Source organism: Lissotriton helveticus, chromosome 2_1, assembly GCF_964261635.1.
Source record: "Lissotriton helveticus chromosome 2_1, aLisHel1.1, whole genome shotgun sequence".
In the NCBI taxonomy this organism is placed as follows: Eukaryota; Metazoa; Chordata; class Amphibia; order Caudata; family Salamandridae; genus Lissotriton; species Lissotriton helveticus.
In genome coordinates, this window is record NC_136059.1 from 749,014,143 (window position 1) to 749,026,841 (window position 12,699).

Consider the following 12,699-nt stretch of genomic DNA (forward strand, 5'->3'; position numbering starts at 1 on the left):
AGCTAGGATGATTTCAACCTATCCTTTTTGTAATTAATAGAGTTTTTGCCTCTCTTCTTGTATATTTCATATTTACATCAGACCCTTGCTCCTATACATCCTGTAATTTTGGGAGAAACAGACATCAAAATCTCATGAAAAATATGACTTAGTAACTTTGCAAAATATTTCTTATTAATGCGATGATGTTTGGAATTTTTATCATCTTGTTTGCTTTTTACTGGAGGGTATGTAATCTGTACTAGGCAATGCAGGGATGCCCCACATAGGGAGTGGGTGACAAGATGATAAATGCAATAGACAATTTTGGGTGGAAGATCCCTGGGGATATATTTCTGCCTTTTCCATGTTTTTAGACAAAGTTGGTATTATACTGCAATATTTCCTACTTGGGGCATAGCCTTTCATTTGCTCAGGGTTTTTAATGGGTTTTTCCTATTTTTACTAGAGATGATTTTGGAGATTTCAACTCATTCCTTATTTTGGGTATTTTAACTGAATGTGATTGCTGGTGGTTGAAGAGTCTCTAAGCTTAGGCAGGCAGCCTTTATGCTTGGTTTTCAGTCTTCTCCTCCCTTCCCTTCCCATGTGTTTGTTTATCATTTCGTCAAACATGTGTGAAATGTTTGAATAATGTCCAACAACTTTTCAAAGTCTCTGCTGGGGCAATTTACTATGGCTGTTAGCATTAACAGTATTTTTAATTTTATTTGACTTTTCATTTCAGTTTTCACGTCCCTATGCTGCCTTGGGGAATTCATGAGGTCTGCCTAGGACCAATAAATATTTCTGTATTTTGTAATAAAAAAAATGGACATTAGATATTCTCACTAGTGCTTTACTGGCAGTATTTGAGTTGGAGCATGTTTTGTTCAATCACTTCCCTGCGTGTACTTATTGGTGGTAGGCAAGTAAGAATTTCAGGACAGGCAGACATTTTCTTTTTATCCATAATACCTTCTCTTCTCTTTCCTTGCCATGTCCTTGTCCACCATTTTGTGAAACCATTGTGTGTGTGTGTGTGTGTGTGTGTGTGCGTGTGTGTGTGTGTGTAGGTGTGTGTGTGTGTGTGTGTGTGCATTTTCCCCTGTCTTCTCTATCCCTCCTTCCTTGCTAAGCCATGTACGCGCCCAACTATTTGTGAAAGTGTGAGTGTATGCGAGATGGTTGATTGTTACCAAGTTTATGCTTATTTTTAAAAAGCTTTGTGCTAAAAATGTTGTATGTTAGAATCCATTTACAACTCAGACATATATTCGCTCATTTTTGTCTAAATTGTCTGTTGATATGCTTGGGTTGTGTTGTAGACCATAGACCATGATTATTAGATTTAATGAACGTGTTCTTTTTTGGGCAGTTTCCCCTTGCCTCTCAAGGGGGTTACAAATTCCTGGATGGCCACTATATAATATTTCTTTTTTGGGGGGGATTTTTGTCATTGTGTTCTGCCATGTTGGTTGGACTTGGTGTGTTTCATGTATAACTTTTAAATTATGTAGTACATATTTTGCCTGCTTCTTTTAAACTTTCAAACGTGTCTATGCAGGGAACCCAGATATCCCTATTCCTTTCACTTTACAAAAGGTATCTGTGGATGTTGTTCTGGTGTCATAGTTGTAACTATTATTATCAATGAAGGTTTTCATATTGAAAAAAACTTTTCTCATATTTCTGACATTGCAGTTTTTTATTTATTACTGCTGTTGTCATATGCACTGCATTGACTAGAGCTGAGTTCTTCAATCTGTGGGGCGCGCCCCCCTGGGGGGGCGCGACACCATCCCAGGGGGGGGCGCACAGTCCTCTCCAATCTTATCTTTGTTTCCTGTGTCTGTCGCAAGTCTTCTTAGAGTTTACTCCGGTATGGTTGGAGGAGGGATGGTTTGTCTTCATAACTCTCCCAGGTGGGGGTTAATTCGTAGTTGACATGCTCAAGCTGCAGTGGGAGGCAAGGAGTCTCCTCTGCTAAAACCGAAAGAAAACAAACAAACAGAAACACTTTCAGTTTAACCCCTTCGGTGCTCATGACGAGCTCAGCTCGTCATGAGGTATACCTCTAGGGTGCTCATAACGAGCTGAGCTCGTCATGACCACACCCATTTCTATTATGGCCCAGCAGAGGGGAAGAATAACAATAGCAGCCAAGGTGTTAAGCAGAGGAGACCACTGCAGCTGAAGCATTTCAGCTGTATGAATTAACCCCCTCCTGGGAGAGTTAGCTCTTACCAGAAAGGAGACAAAGTTTCCATAGATGTTTTAAGGCATGGGCAAAGCTGGCTCTGGGCCAGGGCCCCAGCCTTTCAAAGGTAGGGTGGGTGGGGGGGGGGTGAAAGAGCCAGCTCTGTTCTACAGAATCTTGCCCTCATTACTTTGAATAATTTTTAAACACAATGTTGTAAATAGCGTTTTACTATCATTCATTTTTAATGTGTAAGAGTCTATTACAGACATTTTGCAGACAATTTGTGTTTATGCGTCATGCAACATCTATTAAAAAGTTTATTTTAGCTCAATACAAGACCACACATCTGAGAAATGGGGGGGTGAAAGAGATTATTTGCAGTAATATTAGTGAACTGCTGTTGTGTTACATACTGAAAACACACATCACTATCCCTGAATATTAGATGTACACACATTTAGTATTTGACCAAAGAAGGCATGAAAGAGCTGAGACTGGATCATAAAATCAAAGCTGGTCCAAACAGGGGCCCCCAAAATACATTTGGCCCAAAGCCCCCAAAATCCCTAAAATGTCCCTGAAAGATTCTTTTAAAATTAAACTGGCAGGCGTGCAAAATGCCAGCCAGCCATGTGTTGTTTAAACAGCCTGCAAATTGCTAAATATGGTTATCAATAAGAAGAATGTATTCATTTGTAATGTTACTTTTCTGTCTTTATTCCCTTTTATTATCAGTCATGGAACATTCAGGCAGCTCTAGAAAACAATTAAAAGTTCTTTCTATTTATATTTGCTGTTCAAAGTATGCTCAGACAAGTGCTGAAAATACAGCTTTAGCTGACTGCTTATTTTTATACCATCTGTGACATCAAAATAATGAGCTGGCAACCCTAATCATAAGACTGGAAGTTTGTTGAGAGATCAGCACATTATTTATTTCCTCCACACTGATCCCTGGTTACTGCCATAATCTCAATAGTTTAACACATTTGAAACCCTACGCTGCCATCAATAACATGCTGAGTTACTTCAAGTGTCTGGTAATGCACCCTGCATTCAGACCACTCACTCCTCATTCTCGCCCTTCACCCTCACCCAGCACTCACACTGATCCGAATGCACTCACACCATTCACCCACTTACCCTCCACTCACAGTGCTGACACTGATCACCATGCACGCACAACATTCACCTGCTCACCCTGCAATCACACTGATCACCATGCACTCACACCATTCACCCCTTTACCCTCCACTCACAGTGAACATTCTGCACTCACAATGCACTAGCGCTGTTCACTCTGTGCATCACCCCGCAGTCACATGAGCACACTACTCACCTGTCCCCCTCACTGCTCACTGCTCAATCTGCAATCTCGCTCCAATAAGCCCACCACTAACCATACATTCATTCGTCCCACTCTGCACTAACATGCACACCCAAATTCATATGGTCACCTCACTCATTAAGGTTTTCGTCCTAAATTACAAAAGGAGACCTCTAAATGCACTGCAATCCAGCCTTCCAGGGGCCCCTTGACAGAGACAGTTCTGTTTTTGTACTGATGGACTGGAATAATTCCTAAACAGATTCTTGCAAATACAGTTTTGCCTAATTTCTTTTTAATGTAATTGATGTGAGGGAGTCTATTATTATTTGCAGAGAAATGTGTTCGTATTATGCAACAACCATTCAAAAGTTAACCATAAAAAAGTTAGATCCATGCGGATCCTCTCATATGAGAAATTGGAGGATATCACAAGTATTATTCACTGTAAAATTAGTGGGCTGCTGCTTTGTTGCAACAGTGAAAACACATCACTATCTCTGAATATTAGATGTAACCGCTTTTAGAATTTCGACTACAGTGCCTATGCACCGTTAGTAGCTTGGCAAAATTGGGTATGGCGGAGCTGAAAGTAAATCATTTAAACTCAAAGCTATACTGAACAGGGGCACCCAAAATACTTTTGGCCCAGGGCACCCAAAATCCCTAACATGTCCCTGCCATCACAAAGTCTGTCAGATAACATTACTCTGAAGTAAACTAGACAACATCATTAACTTATTATTAGTTCTATTTTTTTTAAACATAAGTCTGACGTGTCCCAAACCCCCACTGCTGCAGGCAAGCAACTTATCATACCACAAAGGAATTCTCAATTAGGTGTTGTTCAGCGCCTTCTTTGTGGGCTTTCAACTGTCTTCGGATACATAACTGGTTGGTGGGCAATTATTCCAATATAATGCTGCCTAAAACGTTTGTTAATGATTTCTAGAGAAGATTTGTTTCTCGTGCACCAGCTCTGAGCTAGGGAGTGCTCGAAACATTTGACAACACTGTCTCCCTTACAGTCCCTGTCTTGACTGAAAATGTCTGCAGAATATTCAGCTTTGGGAGAAACTGCTTTCAAAACTCTCTTGCCGTTCAGCTTGTCCTATTTATGTGAGATTGGGTTCGCAGCACTTGCGGTATTAAATATTAAGTACCGTTCAAGACTGGATGTGGAGGACAACCTGAGGATGGCAGTAGCAAAAATCCATCCACAGATTGACCGTCTCTGAAAAACAGGCACACCTGTCACATTTATGTTGGTGGTGTTATTATCAATCCATGTCAATCCATGTCATGTGTAAAACAAAGCATCTTAGTAAAAACAATTTGTGAACATTTTATCTTAGAAAGTGGTGTTTTGAGCAGTGTAATAATCCTCTGTCATTTCACCCCATCACTCACAAACCTGCAGTTTACTACACACTCTTATTGTATTGAACATTATTTGCTGGATACGCCTGGAATGTGCGCATGGCGGTCAATTTCCAGAAATTTCTGTCAAGTGGTGGGGGGGCCCAACATCTAAAAACTATCAGCTGGGGGGGCTCAACCTACAAAAGTTTATAGACCTCTGCACAGTGACCACACCTGACAGTCTTCCGCCTTATCTTGTGTTGCCTCCAGATGGATCAGTCTGAGCTGGAGATGAGTCTGTGAATAAGCTGGCACTAGGGTCCAGAGACTTCTCTGCTAATTTCTAACCAATGAATAGACAAGAAGACTTCTCCCATGAATCAGTTTGCTACCAAGAACACAGACAGTGAGGAGAAGAAGCATGTCACCTGTTGAAAGAGCATTGACATGAACCCTTGTTGCATCTTCTTCTGGGTCAGAAGAAATTGGGATCAACACTGGATCAACAGTACCAACACAAAAAAAACATGACTTTCAGTTTAGCACTGACTGCAGTCACGACTAAGACTAGTGAATCAGAAATTAACTGCCCCAGCAAACAGTATTGTGCCAGCAAACAGAATAGGATAATAAATCTGTGACACCATACCTCCTGAGGGATGAATAGAGCAGGACCATCAAACACCTTATTTTCTCTATCTCCTCGAAAAGAAAGTAGATGAATCACCCTTTTTTACTCCAACCCCCAGATTAAAGTGACATGCAGCAGATCTTTAACGAAGCAAAAACAAAAGCGGGGTTAAAAAGCAGAGTTGGCTGTTATGAATCAGTCATTGTTGGTGCCTAGAGTGACACTGAGGTGGTATTCAGCATGGTCATTTCGTAGAAGGCAGGCTATCTGTTAAGAAACGTCTGGGTAAGTTTACTACATTTAGGATATTCATAAAATCTGATGTAAGTTACACTTTCGGAGCAAATTTACACTTGTATTTTGTAAATAGCCAAAAAGTAGTAAACTGACCGAAATGTGTAAATTTCTCAAACTTGTAAATTACCTTCGCGAATCAGGCCCAAACTGTGAGTTCAAACACTATTTTCAGGTCATCTCTTGAGGAATATGTACTCTTTTATGTGCACCATGTTTTTGTTTCGCAAGAGGATCTAAATATTCTGATCCGTGCAAAGATAGATTTCTGTTGGTTCACACATTGTATTAAGATATTAACCTAGATGAGGAGGTCATTGCTTGTTATATGAATTCTGTGCTGTGAATATACATTTATTATTTTGCTGTTCAAAAACTTGCTGGAACAAATATAATTCAAGTCTTAGAGTGAATTAATACAATACTCACGGAAGTTGTCTACGGTAAGAAACTCATAACAGCTCTTAATACTCTTTGCATGTGTTACATAGATTATATTTGTAGGTTAGCTTTATTTAGGAAGACTCAGAGCTTAACCAGACCACAGAGAGTCAGACATACAGAAATTGTCAAGAGGTATATCATGTACAATATTATGAATTAGGTGCTGAATCCAGACTAATAAAGTCTCTAAAGGCTGCCTCTTGTCTTTACATATTAATGGTCCTAAAGTGAATATTATGCCCCGGTCTGTGACTATGCACAAGGCACATTGACAAGATCCCATGTCTTTATTGCTCTCTCCTATTCAGTTTCATTTCCCTAGGCCTACTTCTAATCTACATGTTGTCAGTTTATCGTGGCAGTAGGTTTGGAAAAGTGTGGAAGCACTCATTGCACAGCTGAATATGTACCGCAAGGTAAGTGCATACTTGTACATTTGGTGGCCGCCAGTAATTGCAATGTTTGCCATGGAAATAGCACCCACAGGTGCCAACATCCTCAAAAAATGCAATACCAAAGATCTTAAGATGTTTGAATCCCATGACTGCAGAGTTAGAAACATTGTCACTGACAATGACAATGACAGTAACAAATAAAGCAATAGCAGATAGAAGAAACGTCCAAGTTCAGCACATTTCATCAACCTGATTGTGTATGACAAATAAATCCCTGTCACAGTTTTTCACTCATTTTGGTCATTTGTTTACAGCCCAGAAGACCACAGGGATAACTCTTTGAGATAATCAAGTCCCCATGAGAGCTGTCATTCAGTTGAGGAGATGCAACAATCAAATCCATATTAATAGATGTTGACAAATGGTGAATGATAGAAAGCCTGATAAAAATGCTTGACCGTCCGATATTTTGTTGGAGGAATCCAACAAGGAAGCCTTAGTCAAGCCATCACATTATTCAGTTTGCTGCAGACACATTTGTTTGAGGTAGGCGAAACATTCATCATTATTGTTGGGTGTTTCAACAGCTTACTCATTTGATTAGCAGACAATTATCAGACTGCAATGAGAGAACATGTCCTCCAAAGTGTGCGTTGGTGCCACATTACAGGATTTGAGGCATAAATATAGTCTTTCTAATTCATTAAGTACAAATCCATGGATGTCTCGTATTAAAGAATTAGATAATCTAGAAAGTCTCATTAAATTGAAGATGAAAGATTGTGACTGCTAGGGTAATGATGAAATGAAGTTCTGTCTTCACCAACCTTTGAATAGCATTGTGGTGGCTCCAACAGCTTGTTACAAGAGTGGTTACCACCCCTGCTAAAATAGTAATCAATCCAGGTCACATATTCTGCAAAAAAATCAACTCTTGAAGCATCAACACAATAAACTTCTGCATTTGGTAGCTCTTTGAGAGTTTGCAGACTTACATTAAATGCAAAAAATCTGAAAAATCTGGATCAGTAACTATAAATTTGACAAAGGAAAATTGTTACACGAGTAGTTCACACTTGTCACCCCAATTTTTAAGTAACCCTCTTGGGATCCTGACACTATGGCCAATTACCACCCCCTCTCACAGTTCACAATTTTGGCCATATTGACAGTGCATCCTGTTTTCTGCAGTTGCAGAACTTTGTAAATAAGAATTAAATGTTCCAGTCTTCACAATTTGGATTCTGCTATGGCCTTTCAGGAGGTTTGTGTGGTATCAGCTCTTGAAGAACTTCACAATCTACCTGCCATACTGATTCTCCTAGACCTCTTTATAGCATTTGAAACAGTTAATTACCATATCCTCTTCAATAGAGTCAAAGGTACTGCACCCTTTGGGTTTTCCAGTTTTCTCTCTGACATGAGATTTCACTTTGTGGTCTCTTGGTGCATCTCCAGAGTCAGAACCCTAGATTGTGGAATTCTAATGTATTGCCTTTGCCTAAGGAGTGTTGTAATTTGGCAGCGATTAGGTTAGCATTAGCACACACCATCCTGTATATGGAGGCTATCTTGCCCGTTTTATGAAATCCATTTTGTATTTTTGGCAGCCATTTTGTTTGCCATGTGCTACCGTGTGCTCACCATGTGCTCTGTCCTCCCTCAGTGTTGACTGCTCTTGTAATCTGCCTAGAAACAAACTATATTTAGCATCTTCCACCTTCACACATGCTCAGTTGAGCTTGCAGTTGTTCATGCAACTGCTGTTAGTCTGTAACTGTCAGGATGTGTTCACCAGAATTAGCAACTGTTAGCTCCTCCTACTTGTTGACTGTGCATTTTCTGTATGACCTTATATGTACCTAAAACCTTGTCCTTGTACTTGTACCACCTTCTTTTGAGCCCCTGGGTGGGTATAAAAGGAGCAAGCTCCTACCATTCAGTGTGCTACTTCATACATTACCGAAGGGTGTTGTGTGAATGTAGTTCCACCTCATGAGGTTTAATAAACTGTGTATTTTCTATTCCAGTTTCTGTGCCAGATTCTTCCTATTGGTCTTAGGACTCTTTGCAGAGAAGGGCTAATCCCTTGCACTGGTAGGCCTTGCTGCGGCTCACCACCACAAATTGGTGCCCAACGCGGGGCTCATCCGCGACTTGGATGCCCGAAGGAGTGGTCGAGACGAAGGATTGGAATCTCGCTTTGGACGCGATCACTGCCTAAGGAGACCCGAGTCTTGGAAACCTTGGCGTCTTTCCTTTCTTTCTGATTTGACCATCCAGGTGGTGCCGGTCTTCCACTGAGATCTCTTCTGTTGATTCGCCATGCAGTGACCACTTGGTCGATTTGAGAACTTGCCAGTTGTAACCTGGACACCATTTGATTGGTAAGAGTCGTTCTGAGGCACTTGCTGTTGGTTTTCGATGCCTTGGATTGGTAAGGTAGTTTAGTAACGCTTACTGTGGCTTTTGATTTGTATGATTGGCCAATATTTGTGTTTGTATGTATTTAATATATAAATTGCAATTTATATAGGTAGATAATGAGGAGATTTTTCTCTATTTGAATTTGTTTGAACGGCGCAACATACGGAGAGAACCCTAAGCGCTACTTTGATTATAATACTGCATATTTTGCACTATTTTTGGCATGCCTGTTTCCAGCACACTTCGTAGGATGTGTTGCTTTTGTAGTGGTACCAGTTTGAGAATCGATGAAGCACAACCGCCCCCCCGGAGGGGACGCCTAATAGGGACATGTATATTAAGTATGGTATTTCATCTATAATGTACAGCACGTTATGGAATAAATATACTAGCAAGGATCCTGAGTTGCAGTAGCCTGTGCTTGGGTCATTTGATTTGCGAACTATTCAGTATGTGGAACAATGTATGTTTAAGCAGAAGACTAGGCAAGATATGTTTGACTGTGTGCTTATGTGGCAGAAATAAGTGCGTGAACGAATGAAGCGTGAACAAGCCTTGATTGAAAAAGAACAGCGAAGAACATTTATGCAAAAGCATTAGAGTTAAAAAACAAGGAAACAAAAGAACTAAAAGAGAGAGAGGATAGGGAGTGCCATTTACAGGTAACTGGCCAATAAGCTGTTAGGCAACCCCTTTGTCCTATCCTTAATAAACCACAAGATGATTTATTGTTATTAGATCGTTCTCCACCTCCGTATATTTCCCTTCCGCTCCTCATAAGTCCGATGAGGAATCTCCTACAGATCTGGATAAAGCGCAAGAAACTCATTCTATGTTGCCCACTGCGCGTTCTGCTGAGCTTAGATCTGCTGCTCGCAAGGCCGCACGTAATACTGCCTCTGCCTGTGAACTTTTAGATGACATGAAGAATTGTCAGGAAAGGGAGCAAGTGTATTTTACTGAGGTGTTTGCCACAAAAATTGTTGAACGGTTTAGAAAATATACTGTTGGGTGTGTGGGATGATCCCTGCTCACCAGAAAAAGGGAGGAACACCTTTGATTCCTCTTCCATTCTCGCACAATGGTTCTTGTCAAGCTTGGTATGCACTTTTGTTTGCTTCCGGAAAGCCTTCAGTAGGTGGGGTTAACTTTCATCTGAATAAAGTATGCTTCAAGATAAAGATGGTTATCCTCAAGCTAAAGGGGCTAAATGGGAATGGGAAGAGTATCAACCTAACAATATTTCGACACCATATGTCTTCACGAACATGAGAACCATTAAAAAGAATGGACCTTTTGTAATTTCTGTGACAAGAGCTAAAGCAGATTTGTGTATTAGTAGTGTTGGGAGAATTCCACTGGGAAGGAGTGAGTGTACAGTAGTTCTGCCCATTGAAGGTGCTAATAACAGCAGTTTTACAGCCTCACATAATACTTATTTCGTGTGTGGAAATAAGGGATACTATCAACTACCTATTGGGTGGTCAGCGATCTGCTATGTGTCCTTTCTGTTGCCCTCTGTGTTTTTGGCACCTGTGTCATATCACCTCGACTTCAAATTGTACACTGACATTTCCAAGAACAGAAATAGGAGGACAATAAGTATGGACGAAGTCAATCAAACTGATACTGCTCTACAACAATATGTTGATTTCGACTTAGGAGTGTTCTTCTTTGTGGGTGCTACATTGAATAGCAGAAATATAAGGCAATTGACTCGTGTTGTGGAAGCTGTCACCAATCAAACAGCTATGGCACTTGGGAACATCAAAGAAGAACTGCGAATTTAAGGATTGTAGCACTCCAGAACAGAATGGTGCTTGATGTGATTTTGGCTGATCGAGGTGGTGCATGTTGCATCATCGGTAGCAGTTGCTGCGTATTTATACCAGATCACTCACCTTCAGTGTACGACGCAATATCAAAACTGCATAAGATTGCTGCAGAGATTTACCCAGAGACTGGTACATGGACATTTTCGAACTGGATATGGACACTCTTTATCACTTGGGGCTGGAAGCTACTGACTATCTTATGTATACTATTGATGATACTATTTACATGCTGTGTATGTATACAATGTGGTCCCATGCTTTTCTCTATCTGCATTACTGCTTGTACTGCCAAAAAAAGTTGCATAAATGAAAGCCCAACAAATGCTAAATCACTGAGATTATGAGCATCAATGTACAGGATGCATATCTAGATTACCCCAGATGAACAAATGTCTTCAGCTAATGCTAAAAGGGTCGGCTGTTGTAATTTGGCAGCGATTAGGTTAGCATTAGCAGAAGCCATCCTGTATATGGAGGCTATCTTGCCTGTTTTATGAAATCCATTTTGTATTTCTGGCAGCCATTTTGTTTGCCATGTGCTACCGTGTGCTCACCATGTGCTCTGTCCTAGATACGAACTATATTTAGCACCTTCCACCTTCGCATATGCTCAGATGAGCTTGCAGTTGTCCATGCAGCTGCTGTTAGTCTGTAACTGTCAGGATGTGTTCACCAGAATTAGCAACTGTTAGCTCCTTCTATTTGTTGACTGTGCATTTTCTGTATGACCTTATATGTACCTAAAACCTTCTCCTTGTACTTGTACCACCTTCTTTTGAGCCCCTGTGCGGGTATAAAAGGACCAAGCTCCTTCCTTTCAGTGTGCTACTTCATACATTACCGAAGGGTGTTGTGTGAATGTAGTTCCACCTCAAGAGGTTTAATAAACTCTGTATTTTCTATTCCAGTTCCTGTGCCAACGTCTTCCTATTGGTCTGAGGACTTTGTGCAGAGAAGGGTGAATCCCTTACACTGGTAGGCCTTGCTGAGGCTCACCACCACAGGAGGAGGGAGAGATTGAACCGCCGACCTGTTTGGGAAAATGGTTAGCGGTCTAGTCGTTCAAAGCGGGGCTATTTAGCCTGCATGCTGACGCTGACGCGTGCAGGCCGGGCACAGGGCCTGTCCCCCTGGCCATTTGGCTCCAAAATTAATAACGTATACCAACGAGGAGCTACATGGGTTGAATCCAGGTAAGGGCATGCTATGCTGTCCATGTAATCCTATAATTGCTCTTGACAGAGGTATGGAGGGCTTCCCCTGCTGTAGCTGCCAGTTACAGCTTCCCCAGCTTCCTTAACCTACCAGCACATGGGCCTAGAACCATGACAGATAAGAAGACGAACATAATCATGCAGGCGTCCTAAAATGTGTTTTATTTAATGATAGATCCTTAATTAAATACAGTGTGGAAGTGCCTTGTTGTTGGAGGAACAAGAGATTAAGTTGGCCTTTATCACAGAAGCTTGGACAGATAAGGCCCCGGGACCAGATTTTGTGAAGGCAACCCCCCCTGGGTTCCACTGTTACACTCTGGACAGGCCACAGAAAAAAGGGGGAGGTCTTGCTGTCATCTATCATGATTTCCTGGGACCTTATTTTCCCCCGATTTCCAACATAACATGCGAAGCACTAGCTTTTAAATATTCACCTAATGAATTACAGGACTTTCAAAGGTATATTGTTATATCACTCTGATATTGGCTGTATCTCAGTCCCCCCTCTCTTGTGGTCGGACCACTGTGCTATTCAGTTTGAACTGAATAGCGGCGGGAATCAACTAGCCAAATCTAAACCTGCCC